Source organism: Corvus kubaryi, unplaced genomic scaffold (genome assembly GCF_017639235.1).
Source record: "Corvus kubaryi isolate FWS band 111438036 unplaced genomic scaffold, C.kubaryi_AGA036_p1.0 split3-73, whole genome shotgun sequence".
NCBI classification, from domain to species: Eukaryota; Metazoa; Chordata; class Aves; order Passeriformes; family Corvidae; genus Corvus; species Corvus kubaryi.
This window is the reverse complement of record NW_024582091.1, coordinates 36,590,069-36,614,740: the sequence shown is the minus strand read 5'-3', so window position 1 is coordinate 36,614,740 and position 24,672 is coordinate 36,590,069. Positions and strand designations below refer to the sequence as shown.

Below are 24,672 nucleotides of genomic sequence, written 5' to 3'. Positions count from 1 at the left end.
GAGATCCAGGGACAAAGATCAGGAACAATAGAGGGTCCAGGTTTAAGTAGGGGACCTGATCGAGCATCAGAGACCAATGGTCTGAGGGCACAGGGGCGGTACACAGGCAGGACTAGGGTAAGGGAGCCAATGGGGAAACTCTGGGGGAATGGCGATGGGACAAGGACCAATGGGGGAACCTGGAGTGGAGAACCTTCTAGGGCAGGGACATACCAGGTAACAAGGGGCGGGGAGGCCAACAGGCCAAACAGGGAAGCAGAACTGGGGCACATTAACATAGCAGGACAGAGCATCCTGGGAGAAGCCTCTTTTGTCACCCTGATATGGGAGGAATTTCTGGTACTAGGGACTGTCCTACCAGTGGACTTTCTTTGTCCCTTGTGTGGTAGGGTCACTGGCCATCACATCACTTTACAGTAAACTTGCTACTGGAGTCACTTAGGTGTCTGATGAGTCAGAACCTTGAAAAGGGAGGCTTGTGATCCAGCCTCCTTACCTGCAAATATTTGGTAAAAAGTTATGAGATATTTCTTAATGCAGCATGTGGATTCCTGCACTCCGTGCTCCATCCACCAGATACCCAAAGTGGTCTCTCTCTTGTTATCTGTGTTGTTAGGAACATTTGATTGTTTCATGTTAAGGAAAATAACTCTAACAGAAAGGGTTAAAAGCGACAAAAGAAGTGAAAACTTTCATTCGTAGTCCAGTGTGGCTGTTTATCTAGCAGCACTTCTTAAAAGTAGTCCGTGCAATGGGATATTAGAGCTTTTGCTTTTAATCAACAGCTGGGTAGTGACTAGTATTAGCAGAAAATAAACAGGCATGAGCTCACATGAGAGGTAAATCTCCCCCTGCCTTTCTCAAACATCTCCAAGCCTGAGATAGGACTGTATTCATCCCTTCATTGATTTGAGAAGTATAGCACATATTGTCAGAACATAAAGATATTTAGAAAATTTTTAAAAACCATTTTGCTATTTTTAAGTGGCAGAACTAAAAATCTGTCAACAAGATTACTCTTTTCTGGACCCTCCATAGTACAAAAAGCTATTTCTCAAAAAAAGACAACTATAAATACTTTTTAAAAAATTGTACCATGCTGGCTAGTTTTCTAAGCATTTTCTTTCTAAGCATTTTATATGTGAAGAAGCAAGTTCATACTTCTGAATAGTCATACAACATTCTGGAAGAAAATTTACTTTGTTTGGCTTTTTCTATTTCTTTCTTTATGGTGTATGGCAGGAAACCTTGAAATATATTAATCTGATCACTAACCACCATGCCCTTAGAGGGGCATTAGAGGATCCTAAGGAAAGATACCCTCAATAGTTCAAAACCCTTGTTTGTGCCATGCACAGTAAATCCAATATAGCGAGTTACTAAATATGATGAACTTCAGAGATTTGCTGAGCTCTTTGTACTAGGTGTTTGGCAGGTTTTATCCTTGATCTCCTGCTAGGGACCTTGGTGTGTTTATTGATCTTTGTCACCCAGAGGACAAATTACAGCTACATAGAACTCCACCTTCCAGCCACTCAGAAATTACAGCTGAGGCAATGCAGCAGGGCACAGTCCCTCAGCTGTGTTTGCTACCAAGAGCTCGTGAACTCCAGGCTCCTGGCCACCAGCTGGACAACTCCCAAGTGAAGATCGAGCTCTTCTTCAAATGGGCTGCTATGGAGACTCTTTTCTTTCCATATGTGTCTCTATTATAATCAGACAATAGTGTTCAGCCTGGCAGTTGCTTCCTTCTCTGAAGTGTTGGGAGTGGCCAAAAACGGAGGGTTTTTTCATGTATCACTCCCAACTGCATGTTCTGGCTGCCTGAAAACAACCCTGAAAACGTCTCCCAGAGCACCTGCCATTTTCCTGTCATTGTTCCCCTGTCAGAAGTGACTTTCCATCCCTTTCAGACAGCTCAGCTTTGACCACAGGAGCCATGCAGGTCAGCCCCAGCAATGGGCATTTCTGGATGGGGATAGGTGAGGCAGAGGCCACTTCCCCTCTTTGGGAAAAGTCTTTAATGGTAACTGATCACTTCAGAAAAGGTGTTAAAATGGTGAGCTAGCATATGAAACAACCTCTTAATGAGAAAGTGAAAAACATCTGCATGTATTTTTGAGCAAGGCTTTAATAACCTATTCTACACTAGCGGGGGTTTTGCTTGAGTATGCAGATATGCAAATCAGGACCAAGTGCTCACACAAACCAAAAATACAAACCAATGCATATATTATTTCACTGCATCATTAATAGTCAAATAGACATTTGTTAACAGACTAAATTGACTAAACTGCAATCATCAGCTTTTGAGCATTATTTTAAAGAATTTCCATAATTCAGAAATTTCACATTTTATTAAGTCATTGAGAACTTCCTCAAAATGGAAAAGTAGAAAAAACTTTTTCTTTTCTTATTCCAAACAAGACCTATTTTTAGTTACTTAAATCTGCTTTGGCAATTTTAAAATGGAAAAGTTTTGGGTTTTTTTAATTGTTTTCATTTCATTTGCAGTTTTTATTACACCTCTAGCTGGACTTTATTTGTTTACAGTAATCACTTTTAAAATACCACCTTGGGATACAAATGTTCTTTTCTGTTCTCTGCATGGGCAAATGCGTTTTGTATCCTAAACTTTGTGGAGGTAGTTTTATGATTAAATAGATTTAAAGAAAGTGTATGCACCTGGCTGTATATAATAAGGAGATGATTGAATGGTGTTGATGATGTAAACTCAGAAGGGAAGTGATAATCTGCATTAGAGCATTATATTCCCCACTGACTGGCTGTGTTTTATTTCACCTGCAAACAAGTAAACACAGCAGGCGATACATCTTGCCCTGCCCCTGAGCTGAGTGCCTTGCCAGGCTTAGTTTGCAAAGCATACAGTACTCCTGCACTGACTGTGCTGCTCACAGGCTGCCAGCAGTGCCATGCCATCTCTCAGAGGACAGCTTATCTGAAACTATGGGGCCCATCCTGGACTACTTGACCTGCAGAAAAAAAGGCTTTTGAGAAAAGGAGCTGTGTCTTTTGACAGTCCCCTGCATCCCTATTCTCAGAGCTGAAGTCACTGAGAAAAGGCAAACCCAGCATCTCCTGCAGGCTCTGATCCACAGGGCACCAGTGAGCGCTTGGGTCCTGCACCATGGGGGTGGGCTGCGAGGGGCTGAGCAGCAATTGCCTCATCAATAGAGGTGAACACATGAGGTCAGATGTGTGAGGAACCAACCAGAGCCTTTGTCTCAAGGTTGAGCCAAATTTATTGCAAAATACTTCAAAATATGCCACTTGGTGAAAAAAAAGAAATCCCATACTGGGCCATTTCTCTTCCTCTGTCTCAGTGTTTTCTGAGATGACAAATTGCTTTTGGATGTTCTTTGTTTCATTTTAAGGAAGAACAAAGCAAAAAAATGCAAAGTGCACAGGACACTGACTTTCCTTGGGAGATTGTTTTCAGTTGTACAAGTCAGTGTGGTCCTAATGGTTAGGTGACATTTCACTAAAAATCCAGACTCTAGACTGGGATCTATTTGAAATGAAACTGCAAATCCAGCCACTATTGATGAGAACTGTAATGCTGATTGTTCTTCTTCTATTTACATCATCTATGCAAATGACATAATGGAGTACCTAAAAGAACTGACATCATCAAAAAATTGGATTCTACTTGTACTGCAAAAATAGATCATAATTATTTCTGTAGTCTCTAAAGAGAAATTGATTTTTTTGTGCCTTCTGTGAATGCTGCAATGCTATTTTGGTGTAATGCTTTTATGTCTATGGCAGCCAATTGCTTTGACCCTGAAGTCTTTCTTGCAGTACTGCTGACTTGCTGAATCAGAGTTCATTCATATCCTCTTACCACAGAATAATATGCTGAATACAAGACTTTCCATAATAGCAATACAAAAAATGCCACGAGATAACGCAAAAGTAAATATAAAAGAAAAAATGGAAAATACATAAAATAATAATAAAAGACCTGTCAAGTTCCAGCAAATGTGAATGGCAGTATGACTTTACATGCCACAATTTTAAGTATTGCTCTTTATCCTGGAAGGGTTCATATGAAATCTTATCTGGCTTCCCCTGGTGTTTCAGTGACGGTAAGAACACTAAAGTCAGGAAACCCAAGTCTGATTCTTGCGTCACCTTTATTATTCCCATAGGATGTTAAAACTTCAGAATAGTATAAAATGGTTACGGAGGGATGGAGGTTCCTGAATTTTCCTACTTCCACTATTAGAGGTGCAACTTCTGCATGGCTGTGACTAGATCACAAAGATAGCCAAAGGCACTTTATGTGTTATGACATTAAAGTTCTTGAAGTATCAGAAATTCCATTTCCTGAAAGGAGAAGTCTCTAAAAGCCCTGATACTTCCAATGAAGCAGTTTGGACTTAATGCCTAGTTGGATGCCCATGCACACCAATGCAGATTAATCTCTCTCTCCTTCTCCTTCTGAGTGCATCTGCCACCCTGGCATCACTGCTGTTCCTCCAGTATACAACAAGCTTTGTATCTGGGGTCACACAACAAGAGAGGAGTTTTCTCCCACTGCAATTTTAACACCAAAGGCACCTCTCAACCATGCCTTGATTTGTTGTGCCTGGGATTCACCTGACCTCTGACCAGGTAGACCTGAACACTCATTCCTGTCTTGTGTCCAGAGGGACTTTACTGGGAATTCAAGGGGTATGCATATACTCCCTTTCTTCCCTCTGTCACCTGAGGGAGTCATCCTTACCTGCTTGTTTAGAGAACACTGAATACAGTACAGATCTGACTGTTTCCTGATCTCCATCCAGGTCGAGATTAAGCCCCGACCACCCTCTGGTCAGGGTATGAGGGAGGGAGGTGGAAGGGCAGCCAGGGAAAGAAAGTGGGAACACTGAGATGCACCCTGACTTCCATAGTCCCAGATTCCCACCCTGCATCCCTTCCTTTCTGCACCATTTTTTCTGAGTTACTTGACCTTCTCCGTACAGAGCAGTGCGAGTCTGAGTACCTAAATAAGGACTTGGAACCTGCTAAACCCTTTGGGGCTTGTGACACCAACCGTTGAGTAACTAGGCATCAGTTTTTGTGCACTTTCCTGCCAATGACAGCTGTAAGCAGGCTCGTACACAAGGTGGTCACACTGCCTTGCTCTCCATTGGCAGAAGTATGAAGTGCAAAATTCATCATAGGCAGTAAGACCAACACGTGTGATTGAGTGTGCTTGGATATCTCCCTGTCCCAGCAATGAGAATTTTCTAAAACCCTTTACGGATTAGATCTTCAAACCATGATGGACATCTCACTGCTTTTATTTCTTCCTGCTGCATAATGTATCCAGAAGCAGCATTTACTAATGATACTGCAGTGAATACAACCTGGAAGTAGAGAAGCATGAAACTCAGAGGCAGAAATAAAGAGGAGAGATTTTTTCGAGCCACAGCTGAAGCAGAGGCTTTTTTTGGTTTCCAAAGGATTCTGGCCTTCAAGGCCCCAAATGGATCTTCATTGACATATTATACAGCTGAAAGAAGACTGCTAGGTAATAACAGATAAATTGAAAACCTGTATTCAAAACCTCTTTTAAGACACATTATTGAAAGATAAGAAAGGACTTTGTCTGTATACCAGCTACAAGTGCTTTATGCCATTAACTCCATTATCAGCCTTACCTTCTTCTCCTGGGTGGACTCCTCCAGGATGCTCAGACTCCTACTGACAATGCCCATAGTGACACATTTTCCCCAGCAGCTCCTTTGCTTCAGTGACCTGGCCACAGCAGGGCATGCAGTGGGCTTACAGACCCCATGAAACTGCTAAAGGCACCTGCCAGGCGCAGCAGGATCATGGGGTGAGGCCTGTCCTCTGCACTCCTCAGCAGCTTAATAAGGGAAGCAATTAGGGAGTCACAGCTTATTTACAGATGAACTGGGAAGCATAAGTGTGTGGTGCAATCCTCTTCCCCCTCATGGGATGCTCAGTTTCCCAGCGTGTAGTTATGATAGAAAAACCTTGTGTATGTACACTCTTGAGTAGGGCTTGGGTACACAGCTAGTTACTTAGGGAGTGTAATGAGACCATTTAAGTCAGATTCTTGCCAAAAGAAGCACTTTTACTCGATCATTTGTAAACAGGGACTTACAGCCATCCAAATCCTACTATAGCTGAAGAAAGTGTCTTACAGGCTCACAAGCTGTGTGACATGGCCTGCACTGCTCCTGCTTTTGAAACTGGTGGATTGTAATGGCAGTCTGCCATGTCTCAGTGCAGCAATCAAAATAGTACATAAAACTTCCCCAGCTGTCTGACACTAGACTGCATTCAAGCATGTAGCATAAAACAGAAATGAGTTTGTGATGTTACTCCATCTCAGCTTCCGATGTTCTAAAAAATTACACCATGTTTAGCTTCAGAACAATATTTTAAAGTCTTACATAGTTTCTTACATAGTTTTCATGCACTGCTCCTATCAGCTGCCATGAAATTTAGGATTTTGGTTTTCTCTTGCATGTCCAGTGTTCCCAGATGAAGCATGTGTTTCCAGACAATTATGTTCAATATCCTACCTGAGGTGTAGGAGAATATTTTTATTTTTGTAAGAGAAAGAAATAGAAGGAAAGGTAGAAAGAAGAGCAATACTTTAATCTAGGATTTACTGTCACAACAAGTAAGCAGTGTTATTTTAGGAAGCTCTTCAGAAACAGGATTCCCTTAGTCTGTTAAGTCATCGAAAATAAAGCATTAGCCAACCCCTCTCTTGGTGCGGTGGTCACACTGGGCAATCCTCTTCTCTGCACACATATGGGAGCAGTTCGAGGGCATAACTGGGTATAAATGACTCACTAATCCTTTAATATTTCCGTTCACAATGAGGATCAAGTCTAAATGACAATGACATGATCTTTTTTCAAAATGAAAGGGATGAGTCCTTCTTTTCTGCTCCTCACTGCCCTTGTTACTGTCATTCTTACATTCTAAATAAGATGGTGACTGTGGGTGAGCAAAGCAGGGAGTAGTAACTCTTTAATTTGTTCCAGAAGTGCCTGATGAGACAGTACCTCTCACCACATGATCTTGCATCTCTAATAGCTAATGTCAACATATTGATCAGCTGAGGTGGCTGGAGTAAAATCAGGCTTCTACCACACGTGGAAAATATGACTATGAGGTTTACAGAGGAGCTGGGCTGGGCTCTGCAGGGCATAGTCAGTGCTGAGTTATCTATGGAAATGCAGCACTGTCCCCCCATCCCAAGCAGGGGCTGTGTGGCTGACATCTGCTCACTGTGGGAGAATGGAAACATGCTAGTTTGGCTGCATTGCTGAGGAAAATAAAACAGATGAAGCTGTGGCATAGGTCCTGTCAGTAACAATGCTGAAAGAGTCTTAGTCTGCCTGAGCTTCCTGACCACAGTCCAACATAAATAACTGATGAGTGTACAGGGAAAAGAGATCCTGGTCATCTAATAAAGACTTCTACACAGATGAAATCAAACAGACCTATAATGGGATTTAAACCACGTTACCAAAGCAACCTGCAGCCTGTAAACATCTGAAAACAAATTTACGTAGGGTTCAATCTGACTTCTGCCAATCTGTCAAGAAACCCTGGAGGGGGAGAGCCTGAGGAGCCCAGCAGGGTGGTAGGCACCATCTCCTCTGGCAGCAATCCACAGGGGAGGGCTCTTTCAGGACTGCCAAAGGATGTGCTGATTCAGGGACACCCCTCAGCCCTTTCCTGCCCGTTGGTGGGGATGCTGTAGGGCAGAAGTCTCAGGAGAGATCTAATGCCTTGACTGTATGAAGATGAGATTAGCTCTATCTCTCTACCCTGCTATTAGTGCATGTGACACCAGACCTGAAGCATACTGTAGCAATGTGTTAGGACTCCATAAGTACCTACTTCACTGAGTGACTCGAACATAGCTGGTGTATATTCAGTGCATTTCAGAAGAGAGGCTCATCCCTTTGGAGGTTTATCGGTTGCCACTTTCAGTTTATGATGTAGGAATTCAAGGGCAGTCTGTCATCAGATCACGGATTCAATCTCCTTATGCTTTATAGGTAAAGAGAGGTTGAGGTTTTAAAATGTAATTGATTTTCTTACTGTAAGATTAGCATGTTCCTGTTTGTCAGATTTTGATTGGACTTCTAGGATATGTTTATACAAAGTCATGCTACCACCCTTAATTTGATGGCCTCGATAAATACTATTGTTTTGCCAATTCAATATGACTCTATAGGGATTGCAACTTGGAGGCACTTCAGAGGTTCTATCCTTTAGTCATGTCAATACTACTTGAAAGATCTAAAGTACTTAGATTTAGACTAAAGCTCACAGCTGAGATCTTGCTGGACATCACTGAGTTTAGTGTGTGTTCAGAAGCAGAATTAAGAGATATTTGACATTGCAAAATATTTCAAAGTATTCATTCCTTATAGGAGTAAAGAAACATAAAATAATAAAGGCAATAAAGGATAATACATTTTCATTGCAATCTGTGTTTATACAGCAGCTTTTAATCTAAAGACTAGCCCTAGAATGCAGAGTGCTATGACTTAACAATTAAGAATTGCTCTTCCCACAACCTCAGCATAGTCTCCTGTGCAGTGGAAGGAAACAGACCTTTAACAGCATGCCAGAGTGCTCTTGTGTTTGAATGTAAACTACAGTGTCTCTGAAAAAGTGGAGGAATACAAAGACAAAAGGAAACTAATAACCCTAAATAGAATTTGGCCAGGAAATGAGGCTGATTCACTCTCCCTCAAATTATATTGTCTTCTTCTAACCTTTCCTACAAAAGATTAAAATCTAGTGTCTTAGAAGACATTGTCTACTTTTAATTGTCATGAAATGCCTTTATTGATCAGGAAAGTTGACATTTGAAAGGGCTGTTCAACACAGGACAAAATAAAAGGCAAAAAAACCCCCCTGAAGTATCCATTTCTGTTGTGTCCATGCCTTCTGTCTAAGATCCTACTCAATGCAATGGCAAAAGCAACTCTGATGACAATGCAGTGATGTTGAGGGCTGTTCCTCTTCCCGTATTATTCTGCTCTTGGGAGAAGGGGCTGCTAGAATACTTCAGGGATGTGCACAAACTAAAGGTGACAATGGCAAGCACCAAGGTGATTGTGTCACAATTCTTCTTTCAAAACCCATGATTTGCCTGGAAATATACCTTATATAAACTTCAAAGCTGTTTTCAATCCAGCACTTTGTTTCCATATGCCTGTGCACTTTGGCTTAAATCTTCCAAGTGCTGCCAGTGCAAGGTGATCTTTATGAACATTAATTCAATAGCTGGATGGCTAATACAGCATTTTGATCTCTGACAGAGTCCATGCCAATGCTGAAAATAGCACCTCTGAAAACACTTTATCTTGATGCCTGTCTCTGAATCAATGAAGTGATCCAATTTGTTTGTTTTGAGCAGCTTGGTCTTGGTCACTGAGCTGTGAAGCTCTGACTCCAACATCTGATACACATGAGATGTCTTAAAGGGAAATCCTTTTAATGTGCCAGCACATATGCAAGTGAATTCACCTGGCAATACATTCACTTTTAAATTAAAACTATTGTGTGCAACTAGAAGGAATTGCTTCATTAAACAAATGAAGAAATCCTAGCGCTTAATACAGTGTTTTCTTTAAGATGATTAACAGAATAATTGAAATTCAGTTATTTGGATGTGTATTCCCAGGTAGATTCTTATTTTAACATAGAAGATTTTATAGACAGAGACACTAATATCATTTAAGGCAGGAAGACTGCTAATCTTAGATTTAGTAGCCCATTTAGATTACCGGAGAGGAAATGGCTCATCCTTGCTTGTGAGGCTCTAGAAATAGCCCAGACCTGATATAACTAGTGCTTAAAAATAAAAGTGTTTGCATTGATAGCAGACAAGTCAAGTTATTGCAAAGAAGGTGGGACCCCCCCGAGGCACATGCTGTCGCTGGTGTGACAGAGGGATTCCCTACACACAGGCTGAAAAGGAGACTCTATGGGGTGCAGCTTGTTGCTATCTTTTTTTTTGACTGCTGAAAAACAAGCAATTTAAGAGTAAGAACTGGCTAAGTTAAAATTGCATCAACAACAGGAGAGTACTTCTGTGAAGAATTTTAGGGGGGAAAATAGATGAGTTCCTTGTACACTCGCTGCAGAGAGGCTGTTTGCTATTACACGCCTCTCTCTCCCAAGGCATCTTCCTCATTACCAGAAAAGTCAGCTATTCACATCATGTCCTCTCACGTCATTTTTAATCTATGATTTAGTTAAGCCAAATATTTAATTAGAGATTTCAATATAAAAACAATTAGCATGCTTCCTATGTATAAACCATAATTATGATGCAGCTTAGTAATAGAAGAATGACTAATAAACAACATTTTGTTGAAATTCTGTTTAGATACTTTTGCGATATGTTTTAAACTGCTGATTTATTTTTGACTCACCAGTCTTGGCTAAAAATAAATGAAATCCTCCTATATCTCATATTTTTGCTTGTAATTCTTATTGCTTTGCAAATGCCAGTGTGTCACTTTGCTACATAGTGACATCACAACAGAGCAGCTTGTGGCAATGGCATCAAATGCCTACACCACAACAATGCAAATAAAAGTCTTGTTAGCAAGAAAATAGTTTCCAGACTATTAAAATGTAATTGCAGGTTTCAGGACATGGACCCACCTCTAAAATCAGGCTGATCCTATGGAAGCTGATGCTTCAGCCAAGGCACTTATTTGTAGCAGGATCCTTCACAAATCCAGGACAAGATAAACAGGAAACACTCTCTATGTCATCTAAATAATAAGCATCTTCAACAGGCTTGTATTCATGTAGAGGTCATCTTGCAATTATTGATTTATGATTATGGGGTTCAGGTGAGAGGTAAGAGTTTGTGGAGTAAAATGAGGAAGGAGGGATTGAGCTGCTGGAGGATGGGATAGAAGGAGGGAGAAGCAGGTGAGTGCTGAGGGAGTGGCAGCTGGGGTGCAGGACTTATGACTTGTGCATGCCTGTGGCTTCTTGTGTCACTGAAATGGCGCAGTGAAGAAGCAGGCAAGGAATTCAGCTCTGCGTCATTTACTTTGTAAATCTGGTAACATGTCAGAAAACTCTCCCCTTGGAAGCAATTTCAAAAAATGCTTGCAGCAATATCTTAAGGCAATTGCAAATACCAGCTTATGAAGGAATTAGCATACACACAATAATCTTTCAAAAATCAGAGATAAGGAAATGCTGGCTACCTTAACTTGTACCTCCAGAAATCAGCTTCTCCAACCATTGCACGTCTGTCCAGTCTGCTAAGTGTCCTACCCCCATTTTCATATTCACTTTAGCCAAGGGATATGAAAGACATGGATCAGCCGTTTTGTTCCCTTCCCTTCCTAAAGCAGGAAAATTTCACTTGGTTCAGAATTATTCAATGGCATCCATGCAAGCAGAGAGACTGGAGACTGATGAAGGCTGGATGCTATATTCCAAGCTTCCCCCATGCTTCTGTCCCTCCACCCCTACCTCCCTCTCTCGCACTCCCAAAACTCAGGCATCCCCAGCAGAGTGGGAGAAATGCTCTCCAACAAGGTGGTGAAATACATAAGATCATCACTCTGCTTTTATCGTTGTAGACTTCACCACCTGTGGATATATAGCCTGGTTAGGGTAGACCACAGTTGTCTTTACACACCTAGTTTTCCACATGTAATACCTAGTCTCCCAGCTGCCATTATAATGTGGATTTCTAGAGGAGTTATGGACAAAGCCTGACCTTATGGCTGATACTGATGCTGTAAAATAAGAAACTGCCAGCTTCTTTCCTTCTTGGATGCTCTTTTTCATCACCTTCACAGAAGGGAGCTATTCAAAACTGGAGGTAAAATCAAGCAGGTGTAGGCAGAAGAGCCATTGTACGCCAAATGCCCCTGTATGTAAGGCTTCCTGTATTTGCATGGTGTTCTTGGATGGAGACTCTGTCTGCTGCAGCAGAAAACAGCCATTTCTTTGGAAAAGGTATGCTTGAACAGAGTAATGGGTCATTTTATTGCCATAACGCTATTTTCACTTCACTGCTTTAAATAATCTGAAAAACTGCTAGGAATTAAAAATAAATACCAAAAATTACCCTGCACAGAACTGGTTGGAGTGTGTGTCCATGCCTGGGTAGTAGACTCAAGTAAGCTTCATTTTGTTTGGAAGCAAGACCAAATATCCTGGAAAAGACAGCCCATATTTGCTTTGTGGAACAGGGCTCCTTTCACAGTTTGAGCCAAATCTCACTGAAACCCCAGGAACATTCACACTTGGTTTAATTGGGCACTGTGTCAGGGAAAATTGGCATAATTTTCTAATGAAAGACCTAGCTCGCTTAGGAATCCCTCCTAAGTTTACTGGGGAGAAGATAAGTCATAGACTCTGGATGTGTCCTATAGAGCAAATCAGCCTTTCCACCTTCAGAGCTAAATACAAGGCTGATTTCTCCTGATCTGCTGTTTCATAAAGAGTTATAGAAATACAAACTAGAAACAAAGATTCCAAATGAGAAAAATAGGATCTGTTTTTGAAAACTATTCACTCATGGGAAAGTTAAATAAACTAGTGTATTAAGCAGTGGCAGACTGTTAGGTAGCCAGGTAATCTGACAGGAAACATTTCCTGTTTGGATGTGTGTATCCAAATTCCGGTGAAAGGGACATATGAGGACTATGACAGATTGAGTACTGTCAGCTGAGAGGGCACACTCAATTGAAAACTCCAGGAACTAGGAACTAGGAAAAGCTGCACACCTTAATGTTGTGTTTAATAAAGAGTGATCTGCTGTCTAATCACTAATTTTGGGAAAGCCCACAACCTCTTCAGGAAAAGAGGAGTACTGATGTAAGGCCAGAAACTGTTTCCTCTGATATTAATGGCAAGATATTTAATTATTTCGGTGAAGAGAGGATCGGGCCCTTAGGTAAAGGCATGAAAATATATCTACATACTAATTGACGCAGCATCAGCAGGAGAGAGAGCCTGTAGTGTCGAGACAGCTAATTGTAAATGCAAGTCCGTGACAGATTCCACGTTTATGTTTGCAAAAAGACAGACAAGACATGAAAAACAAGCCTTTTAGCCAAGGAAAATTGACATTAATTCAGCTCCCCAGCTAGGGCACCTGTGCAAACAATACCATCCCCAGGCAATTAAAACAGAGAACTCCATAGTTAACAGGGTAATGTGGATTAACACCTGACCACTTCACGGGGGTAGAAGAATAGCTTTGGCAGATTTGCAAAATGAAATGATGTCACCTAAAAAGCCATTTTTTCACACTCAGTGCTTCTACAAGAACATTCTAGATTTGAATAGCTTTGCTCAGACAAAAGTGGAATATGTAACTATTTTTGTGAGGTTAGAAAAAATTTTTGATTTGGTAAATCTAAATATTCCATGCATGCAATTTTAAACAAACTTTACTTCTAACCATTTTAAAAAGACCGTGTATTTTTGTTGTAAACCAAGCTAATTTTTTTAACCAGAAAAAATATTTTGACACAAGTGGGTACTTGAGTAGTTTAAAAACATTCTTCTAAAGCTTTACCAAAGTAGAAGTTTAATTAAATCAACTGACACTCATGAGTAATTTCAATATCAACTTTTTCTTAATGTTCAGTAAAAGACTTCTTATCAAAACACCCCTGGTGCAACAAACTCTAGGACAACAAGTTTTGATACATTTTTGAGAAAATCAGATACTTCTCAGTGACCTCGCTGAAGCAATTTACCTCACCCAAGGTCTTGCAGGTGGTTTTTGGCTTTTCTTTAAAAGTGGACCTTAGAAACATGTAGGAAAGCCAAACAATCTCCTTTTTTTACCCTTTTTCCCCTCATTTTTATTTTTCTTTTTTTTTTTCCTTCTTCTTTTTTTTTTTTTTTTTCCCCTGTAAGAGCAGAAAGTTTCCTTGTCCAGGAGCTTTTAGTCTACAACAAACGTGCTTCATCTGTGTTTACATTCAGCTCTGGTTGTTCCACTTTAGGAGGGAAATGAACACTGTATGTTGATCACTAATACAAAAAAAAAAATCCAGGATCTAAAAAAATAGCCGAGAGGCCTATTCTTATCCTATTGCTAGGAAGACTAGAGAGATTTGTGGGATCAGAATACTTCCTATCTTATATTAAGGTCTGTAACTAGACTGACAGGAATTAAAGTAATCAGAACCCTTTAGATACTTTTAGCATCAGGCACATATATATCACTCACCTAGCCTTAGACTGACCTCAGTTTAAGGTCAATTTTATTACAAGTTGATTTAAAAGAAGAAGAAAACCAAATCCAAACTATGAGGTAACTGCCAACAGCTGAGCAGGACAGCAGCCTGTCATGGACAGCCAGCTCAAGGCATTCCTCAAAGCAGCCTATTCACAGTCCAGCAAAACACAGACATATTTTATTTACACTTTCCCAGCTCCATCCAGACCAGCAGCTAATTGGGAATGTACTATTTTCATGCTTGATCTTTGCTGAGCTATAAATGATGAACACCAAAGAAGTATTTTCCCTCACACGCTTAAGCAGTGCAACTTACACTTGCACTCATGAAATTTCCAAGCAGACACTGACAAGTGCCAAAAGCTCATTAAAGATTATGGACCCACTGAGTCATCATGCAATGATTTTTGAGTGACCTAAGAGAACATTTTATATAAGCGACTTTGTGGATCAAGGAGAAAGGATGTAAGCAATCCCTGTAAGTGCAGGTTTGGAACTAGGTGTAGGACATTAGGCCTAAAGTTTGGAAACTGTGCTCCTTTCATTTTGTTCCAATCCCAGCTTTGCTGGGTGAGTCAGAGAAAGGCTGGCAAGCAGCTGTGTGAGAGACTACCTCACAGGAGATAAGGGAACACCGAATACCTCTAGCACCTTGATTTCGTCACTACTTAGAATGAAATTGCAGTGCAGGAGCCTACCCCAGCTTTTCCATGGGCTGACTTCTTGCAGGACTCTGCTGTTAATTAGGTTTGCAGGGCAGGATAGAAGAGAGAATTTATTGGAGGCTCCAGATATGGAGGTTGAGGAATTTGAATTTGGTCTGCAGGAAAAAGGGAAGAAAAATATGAGTGAGAAATTATTCTGCTAGAAAGATTGCTATGCAGAGCCACATAAGACTGCCAGTGGAAGATAAAAAGACAAAACACAAAGTAAAACTGGCATGTAAGCAACTCAGAAGAGGAAGGGAGAATTATTTTGCTTCATTTAAGAAGAGTTTTTGGGGCAAGGATCATGCTTTTTTACCCTTTCCTACCTAGGTGAGTAAAACTCTGTTGTCAATTCTATTTACATACTTATTTTTCATGTTGTTAAGATTAAACTAGGAGTGGAGATCTCCTGTCCTAGGCATTGTGTGGGTGAGGAGAAGAGGACAGTCTCACCCTGAATTGCTTGCAGTCAAAACAGACAAGACAGGCAAAAACTAGAGAAAGGTGATAAAACAAGAGATCCACACCAGCAAACACTATGGTACCCCTGGTTTCAATGGGGGCAGGGACAGGAATGTGATAAGGGAAAGAAGACAAAGCAAACGGAGGAGTGAGAGGAGGGCAGACAGGACAGAGAGTGGAATCATCAGAGGCAAGTCCAGGGGAGACTAGGGATGAAGAGCCTTGGATAAGGCTTGTGCATCGCAGCAAACAGCTGCTTGGCACCAGCTAGTCAAAGCTGTAGAAAATATTATCAGTGTCCCTGAGGCTCATCTCATGTTTTCTCTGGCTGTTGGCACAAATGACCAGTCATGTCCCTGAAAGCAACACTTCTGGAAGGACAAGAGGTCCCTGACCTACTGACAGATATAATTTTTCTCTTGCGCATTTCTAAATATGGAAAGAATTGGAAATATTTCTGTCTGTGTATCTTTTTCTCCAAAAAAGGGGGTGTTAAATCAGGCAAAATTACATGGAAATACCTACAAAATACTTGAAATTGTTTCAGTAATGGAAAAAAAATAAAGGAATGTGCTTATTTAAGTTCAAATATTTTACTTTGAAATTTTTCAACAAATATTACCTGGATTTATTTTTAAATTAATTGGATTAAACTTTACCCTCATTTTATTGGGCCTTAAATTATTTTTTAAAATACTGACTAAGCCTGAAAAGTCACTAAATAGTGTCCTGTATGCAGCATGAGCCTAGAGTTATTTGACAGCAAATGAAAGAGTGCAATGAAAAGTTTGTGGCTGTACTAAGTAAAGCAGTCAGCATTTATCATTAATACTATCATTAACCTCTTAACAAATTATTTTGCATACCACACTGCTCTTCTTTTTCTTTCTTTTTAAGGTGATGTAGACAAATGTACACCTGATTAATTGATTCAGAAAATTCTGCTTGTTCATCACCAGCAATACTTGCTTACCCTGCTCTCAAAACAAAATTGAGCTTACTTTCAGTTTTTCAGACACTAGACATTTTTGTTCGAACACTGGAGAAAACAGAAATGGCTTTATGTTATTCTGCAGCTTAGCCATTTCAAGGTGAGAGCAAAAGGAGCTCTGGAGTTCATCTCTTTCTGTGGAAATTAACTTTCCAGAAGAGTTTTTGCATAGAAATGAGGGGTTCCTATGAAACATCTCAGAGTCCTCCACTTCCATGGTCTCACACAAGCAATGGGGGAGCCTTTAAGGAACCTTTTCCAGATTTGGTATGAGTTTAACGGTGAAAGACAATACCCCAGTTTGCACCCAGGAATGAAATGGAAACAGAGCATGGCACAGACTGCATCCTTTAAGAAAGCCTGGCCAACAAGCCAGCAACAGCGTGCCGCTCCAGCTGTAAGCAGTCCCAACCCACAGCCAAACTATGCAGGGCCTAAACTGTGCTCTGCACTTGGCACAGCAAATAAGCAATCTAATGGGCAGAGAATTTGCACACTGAATTTAGGTGTGGTGCCACAATGAGTACAACCATCATGGTCCTTACGGACTAAGGGAGTATGAAAATCACAGCCTTCACCTCCAAAGGTAATTGCTCACATATGATGCAAGTAATGTTTTGTTGATGCTTCCATTCATTTTAAAGGTATTGTTGAATAAACTTGGGCTTCATCACAATAGAAGCAAACTTTACTAAGGCATGGAAAGAGAGGCACAACACCTCTGCGAATAAGACTTAAGAGCCCTTCCACTATGAACAGCTTAGGAATGGGGAGAAGAGGTCACCCAGGCCCAGGTGAAGAATGTGACATAACTTTGAACAAGAACGAGAGGCTTTTAAAGTTGCAGTCTGGAGTGCTACAGGAAGTCTTTCAGGCCAGTAGGAGTGTGAATGTGATATGTAGTTCATCAGGAAACCAATGAAGGGTTTAAGGGGAAGAGAGGCTTGAATGAAAAACATGGGGTTTTTTGGCAAACCAAGAGGGAACGATGAAGAAGACCATAGTGGAAACCACTGCAGTAATCATCCAACCACCCATGCATTCCTGCACCATATCCAGCAAGGGTTCCTTGCACAGTCTAATCAGGGAGGTTCCATGACAAATGCCCCTTTTCAAATATGGGCCTGGAAAAGAAGCTTGGCTCTTGTGCTTGCCACAGAAAGATGGCAAGCAGAACCAAAAAAAACCTGTTTTGACTTCTGCAGGAATTTTAACAGATTTTGCCAATATTCCTAGCATGAGAGGAGTCCAGTAAGGTGACAAAATAGATTGATGCTGCCCAAGGTCCAAACACACTTCCCTCATGACTTTTCATAATTGCTGCTTGAAGTGTATATATAACTCTCTAACTTATCAGAGGTATGCGCGCACTTCTGCCCACCCACTTTCAGAATACTGAAGCCTTTAGTATAAAATGCATGTGAAGGTGGAAAATGGTTGGAGAAAATGAAAAAATTATGCACAGCTTCCTTCTATTGATTCTGTTCATGTTTTGCAGCTTCAGAAGCTCAATTTAAATAAGACGCTACTTTAGTGACTTCACAGCATGCCAATGTTCAAAATTTCAGATGAGAATGAAGCAAATTATTAAAATTGAAATTATGGGAAATGTAAGTGCAACATACAACACAATTACATACTGCCAAATAGATATTACCCATGGCCATTATTCTGGGAGGAAATGAAAAACACCTGGAGAACAATGCAGTCATTGGTCACAGCCAGAATGGCTTCATTAGGGGAAAATCCAGCTTATCCAACTTAATTTAGTTTCATGACAAGGTAAGCCACCTAGGTGATCAAGGTCAGCCTGCTGATATAATCTTTTTGGATTTCAGTAAAGCTTTCAATACTGTCTCTCACAGGATCCTTCTGGACAAAATGTCCATCACACAGCTGGATAAACACATCGTGAAAAGGGTGAGCAGCTGGCTCATGGGTCAGGCACAGAGGGTTGTAGTGAAAGGGGGGACATCAGAGTGGTGACCTCTCACTAGTGGGGTAACACAGGGCTCCATCCTCTGCTCTGTGCTCTTCATCATCATAAATTTCTTGGATGAAGGACTGGAAGGGATACTGAGCAAGTTCCCAGATGGTACAAAACTGGGAGAAGCTTTATGAGGAGCAGCTGAGGTCACTTGGTCCATTCAGCCTGGAGGAGACTGAGGAGAGACCTCATTGCAGTTACAAATTCCTTGTGAGGGGAAGAGGAGGGGCAGGCACTGATCTCTTCTCTGTGGTGACCAGTGACAGGACCCAAGGAAATGGCCTGAAGTTGTGTCAGGGGAGGTTTAGGCTGGATATTAGAGAAAGGTTTTTCACTCAGAGAGTGGTTGGGCACTGGAACAGGCTCCCCAGGGAAGTGGTGACAGCACCAGACTGACAGAGTTCAAGGAGTGTTTGGACAATACTTTTGGGTACACGGTGTGACTCGTGGGAGTGGTGCTGTGCAGGGCCAGCAATCGGACTTGATGATCCTTGTGGGTCACTCCCAGCTCAACATAATCTATCATTCTGTGACTGAGCTTTTTCGTTTGCCAATCCTCAGAAATTGTCATTGTGAATTAACCTGACATTGCTGGAGTTTTATATTTTTCAGATAATATCTCTTCCACCTTTTTGCTGCCTATAACTTTACTTCATTCTTTCTTTAGGATCATATTATGTCTATCCTCTCACATAACAGGGTAACAGTCCAGATGTGCAACAGCTGATATCTTAGCTGACCTAAGCAAGGTATCTACAAATGCTGTCTTCTGCACCTGGTTCTGCTGTTTTAACTCACCTTGGAATTAATGGTGAGGAACAGGCAATGCCAGGACCCGTATCCCTTCATCCATACCCAGATTTCTAAAAGAATCCAAATGCATGCTGTCCTCAAGAACAGGAAAAGAAAGGGCTCCTTTCTTGCACTGACTGAAAAGGGAAGGACAGGGAGACCAGTTAAAAGGCAAGAGAGGATACAATAGCTAAGACACTAGACACTTAAATTTTAAATACAAGAGAGAGGCACGGTGTCTTGAAAAAAACCAATTATCTTCCATGTTTCAGAAGCAGAAATATTTTGTCCCTGACACTGTGCTGCTCTCCTTTTTTATTTTTTTCTATGTTGTATCTCTACAGTGTTAAAAATTAGACTTCTTCCTTTTTCTCCAAAAGAAAAACTTTGAATTTTTCAAAATAGAGATTAAAAAGTATCCAAAATGAAAAAATCTGGAATAAACAGAAGTTCTAATAATATATCTGGCCTCAGTAGAGGAATAACATGATCTAAAGAACATCTAATGACAATCAAAACCACATCTGCAGCTTTTTATTCATATATCTGCTAGGCTGAGAGAGGAATCAAAATTAATGCAGAATCTGAGCTCCATGAAAAACAAAAGGAATTTTTTCCATTGCCTTTTGTGAAAATTGGATTAGATCCTTTGTGCTCATAACAAAATAGCCAGTTGGTAGAATATCAGCTAGGCAAAAACCCCAAAATACACTTGGTAAAACTGAGAGGCCCTTCCCATTTCATTCCAGCCTTGGGGGATTCATTCTAAATAATCTTATCTACAAGCAATTATAATTTTCCAGGCAACCACCACATTGTAAGCATTGGCCATGAACTAAAGGTCTCAGAGGACAGAAGAGTGGGAAAAGAAGACAATCTGAGTGAATGACAAACTTATTCACATATCAGGAATCAGAAATTTCTTTGAGCATGTACAAGTTGGACTTTGTGTATATGTAACCAATTATCTTAATGCAGTTATTATATACAAGGTCATGACAGTATTAAATATGAAGTGCTACAGTACCACACCCAGGTGATATCACTGGCATCTAAAGGTCTGGAAATAATCTACTGCTTATCAGAGCTCTGAACAGAGCTGGATACTAATCTGAAGAAGGGGGTGGGGACTTGCAGGATGTCTCCTCTGACCCCATGAAAGACTCATTTGCCGCCCCAGGCAGTGCCAGTTGGAGAGGAGCCACCATTTCTGTTGCCTCTAAACCCTTCTGGTAAATCTATGCATTTTGTCATTCTAGGCAGGATAAAAATGAATTTCCATTCTGCTTTACTCAAAACTGAGCTTTCCTACCCTGTGACAACCATTATTTTTGCAAAACTCAGTTTGCAGCCAAATAGGTTATGTGCAGTCTCATGGCAATGTGCATTTTTCCAGGTTTTCCTCAGCAAAGGAAGGTATGGGATGCACTTCTAAAAGTTGGAAGTGTTTGGGTTGAACATTCAAAGTCTCTAAATCTGGAGGAGCATCGCTGTGATGCACTGAAGTGCAGCCTAAAAATCTGCAGTGTGGTGGTGGTGATATTATATTTTCTAAATATTAATGAATGCAGTAATATTCCAGTAAAGTTCTCATTTTGTGTGTGAATTTTCAGGTTTTGGAAGGGAATGCCCTACTCTATGGTTGCAGGCCTTTCCAAAAGGACATCTGCCTCCATTTATTCACAGTCTCTGCTTGCAACCTGAGTATTATAGAACATGTATGGAAAGAGGGGATGCTCAGATCACAGTTCTTAACTGAATCCCTTTCAGGAAATGATACAGAATTCCATTTTAATTCAGACTGAATCAGGATTAATTTTATATAGTGTTTTGTATGGTTTTGTGGTATTCATATGGGTCATTTATTCTTATTTCCAGTCTGATAACAAAATTAGTTTTATGAGATCTTGTCCTCAGATTAACCAAGTGTAGCCATGTACCTTTCACGGTTTCAGTAATACGTGCCAAGACAGAGGGACAAGTTCTCAGTGTGATAATGGTTTATTTTGCTGCACGCTACTGTCTTGGCATGTTGAGATCTACAGCACACAGAATGTAAATGTTCTGTCTTTCCCATACTGATTATTATTTTAAAATGCTGCAAGATAATTGAGCAAATGTCAGAAATCACAAGACTGCCTTCTTGTCAGGTGAAAGATTTACTTCCTTTTTTTTTTTTTTAATTTGTTTTCCTGAATGGTCTATCTCTAGAGCACTATCTCTGTAAGTAAACGCTTGATGGAGAAGTGAGGATTGTTTGAGAGAGTTCCAGAAGTTTGCAGATTTTCTGCATATTTTTACTGTTGAGAAGACACAAATCTGCAGTTCTGAGTAATGTCAGGTTTGCAGGAGGTTTGAAAGGCCATCTGTAGTAAATGTGCTCTTTTCTGTCATGCATTTTCCCTTCCAGTGCTCTAAGAGGAGACATTGAATACTTTGTGAGAATTTTCCTGGATTTCTGGTACTCATATTGGTCATGATTTTTCCAGATTAAATAAAACTAGTGCTCATTTTGACCTTATGACTGGTTTTCTCAAGAACTGACAGTTGTATGTGCTCATCTCAATGCATCTCCTTAAGGAGAAATCAGTGAACTAATTTTAGTGGTACTCATGTATGATGAGCAGATACTCTATTTGGAAGTACACCTTCCAAGTTCATGCTGAAGCCCAGACCCTCAAGAGAAATGATGTGTTTACCTTCATGAAACTGAGGCTTAGGGTCTAGGTGCTTATCCTGGCAAGTGTTTTAGACATAAGCCAGAGGAGTGGATGAAAACAGAGAATGATTTTCTTTTCCACTTTTAGAAATAAGCATTTGAGCTGAGGAGAGAAGCACACTGGACCTTTCTAAGACATTCCTCTGCATAACTTAAGGATTTATCTCACTGTTATAAGAGAGCCAAATGCATTTCACTATGTATTCACAAAGCATGGCATTGGTTCTCACCTTGTGCTCTTTGGGAGCCCATGGCTTCATTTTTTTCAAGCCCAGTGATCTGTCTATTTCTACCTGAGGCTTCTGATGTGCTTCTGATAAGTTACAATTACAGATGAACAGGTAAAACAAGAATTCAAGGACATTGCTGAAATGCTGGGCTCAGCATCCCTACTCCTCCCTATCACCACCTTTGTTTTTCTACATTAAGAACATAGTAACAGCTCAGAAATAAAATTCATAGACCCATAAGTGAACTCATAAGTGAACCCGACTGCTTTTCATTTATATGAGAAAAAAGATCCTGTCCTCTCTCATATTAAATTTCTTTTTACCATGTCTGTTCCTTTTTACTGCACCTGCCCACATGCAGCATGCACTAAACCAGGTTCCATGAGCAAAATGGACTGAAGCTAACTTGCAGAATAAGAAATAGAGCCAATCTCTCCCTCCCTGTTCCATCTTTCCATCTAGTTGGGCATGGATCCATAGGGATTTTACTGACATAAAATGAGAGTTAGTAGTATGCAATCAATGGGCAGAGGAGGATAGACAGGAAAGAAGGATTCTTCAAGCTATGTGCCTGTGTCAGGACCCTGGGAGGGTCCAGTCACAACCCCCACACTGTGGGGCCTCTTTCCTGCTCACCAAACCTCTGCAATTCTTTTTCTCACAAAACTGAAACACTGCTTGGTTTCCGGATGTAGCTGTGTGTTTATGCCTGTGCATTGAATAAGCGTGTGCAGGAGACCCAGTATTTCGGTGAGAAGGTAAACATTTGTGACCTCTACCTGGTGAGAAGTTCATTCCAGTAGCTCAACAGGGTTGTTTAAAACATAGTCATTGCTGGAATATGAGGGACACTGCCAATTGCTTTGAAAGTAGGGGCTTTCCCCAAGAAAGCTGGGGTCATTGTGATACTGAACAGTACAGTGATGCAGATCCGAAACACAAGCATGAGGGCTCTTGCCCTTTCCTGCCACCACCCTCCCTGCTTTGTACACACATTCCCTGTCATTTGATGCTGCAGTCCTGTGACTGCAGAGCCTTTCTTCTCCCCCACATCCACACTCAGGTTTCACCTGTCTCTGTAACCTCTACCTCCACCAGGTCATGAACGCTGAAAAAAATGCAAGTTGAGCTACAGTGGTAGCCACAAACCAGCTCACTTATATAATAATATAAAATGGGAGCCCTGCAGAGCTCAGGTCAGTCTGTCTCCCAAGGGAATAGGGGGATCATCTGGTTACATGTCATTGTCACCTTTGGCGCCTTTTCATACAAACCCAGAGTTCAGCGGATTTCTGATAACTCCAGCTATAGTCCATGGGCAGGCAGTTCCTGCTAGGGGGTAGATACCAGCATGATTGTGAAGGCCTGCCTGATGAGCCCAGCTTCTCAAAGGCTGAAAGCAAAGTACACCTGTGTGCAAACAACAGGACTGAAAAATCTCAGATGATGCTGGCTGATTGCTTTTAGCTAAGTGATCCCAAGCAGGTGTCTTAGCAGCACTTACTCTTGTCCTTCTAAGTCAGCAAAGGAAGGCAGAAAGAGCCTGAAGTACTGAGAGCTCTGAAATGCATTCCTGCTACAGGCAGGAATTAGCAAGAGATCAAGTGTGCCCAAAGACATTCAGCGACATGAAATTCATGCAATATTCTTGCTGCTACTCTCTGGATAGGCTGACACACCATGTGAACTGGCAGGCACATCTTCAGACCTTGTTGTTGATATACACACACACGTGTATATACATCTATCTAAACTTTGTATTTACTGCAAACAGAGCTCAGCAAATCATTTGCACTAAGTGCTTCTCAATGAGTATTATTGTTATCTTCTGTACACTGCTTACCCATTAATGCTTTTGCCATGTTCCCCAGATTCTTCAGTGTTTGGACAAATTATGTGTAATCAACAATGAAATTGTGCTACTATCTTGGAGCTGCTTGGACAAGCTAGCCACACATCCTCTGAACCAAAAAAGAAGAAGGCAGACAAATGGCAAAGACTCCACTGTGACAGTAAGGTTGTCTGCAGAAGGAGAAAATACTTTAATGGGGAAGGCAGAGAGCAGTTTAAACTGATGCTCATTGAAGCCATCTTCCTATGCAAACCTCTGCTTCCTTTCTCAAATCCAGAATCAGACAGAGAAGACATCCTCTACCTTGAGACATGAGGAATCAAATAGTGACTCTCATTCCTTGTTGCCAGGTGGGCTGGGGGAAAACAGAAGTGTGAGAAACTGACGATTGTAAGAAAGAGGAAATGCCATTTATTCATTTATTAAAAAATTGAACAATGACTACTTAAGAAAAAAATGTGTAATGGTTCCTTAGGTCTGTTCTCAAGTGCAGTTTCACCGATGGACTTGTTTACAGCACAAGCCACTCCCAGTACACTTTAAGTGCATTTAGGTCATTGCCTCGTCTGAAGTGCAAGAGCATCTTGAAGCAGTTTCCACAACAATCTCATTCTCTGATCACGATGTCAGCTACATTTACAAAACTCAAGTGGCTGTAGAAACTACCTGCATGTA

At 40.9% G+C, this 24,672-nt stretch overlaps 2 long non-coding RNA genes across 2 annotated transcripts in view; one reads left to right on the top strand and one right to left on the bottom strand.

The window, feature by feature from the left end:
* The window catches only part of LOC121659200, a 91,039-nt gene extending 80,059 nt beyond the window's left edge, over nucleotides 1-10,980 (bottom strand). Inside the window, exons 1-2 of the long non-coding RNA XR_006014205.1 lie at nucleotides 10,693-10,980; nucleotides 5,673-5,881 (exon numbers count right to left, since the gene is read on the bottom strand). This is a non-coding gene — a long non-coding RNA (uncharacterized LOC121659200). The remainder of the gene's footprint in view (nucleotides 1-5,672; nucleotides 5,882-10,692) is intronic.
* A 3,750-nt stretch (nucleotides 10,981-14,730) lies between these two features.
* On the top strand, nucleotides 14,731-24,438 carry LOC121658980. Its single transcript, XR_006014127.1, has 2 exons — nucleotides 14,731-15,294; nucleotides 24,017-24,438. It is a non-coding gene; the product is annotated as an uncharacterized LOC121658980 (long non-coding RNA).
* Nucleotides 24,439-24,672: the final 234 nt, after the last annotated feature.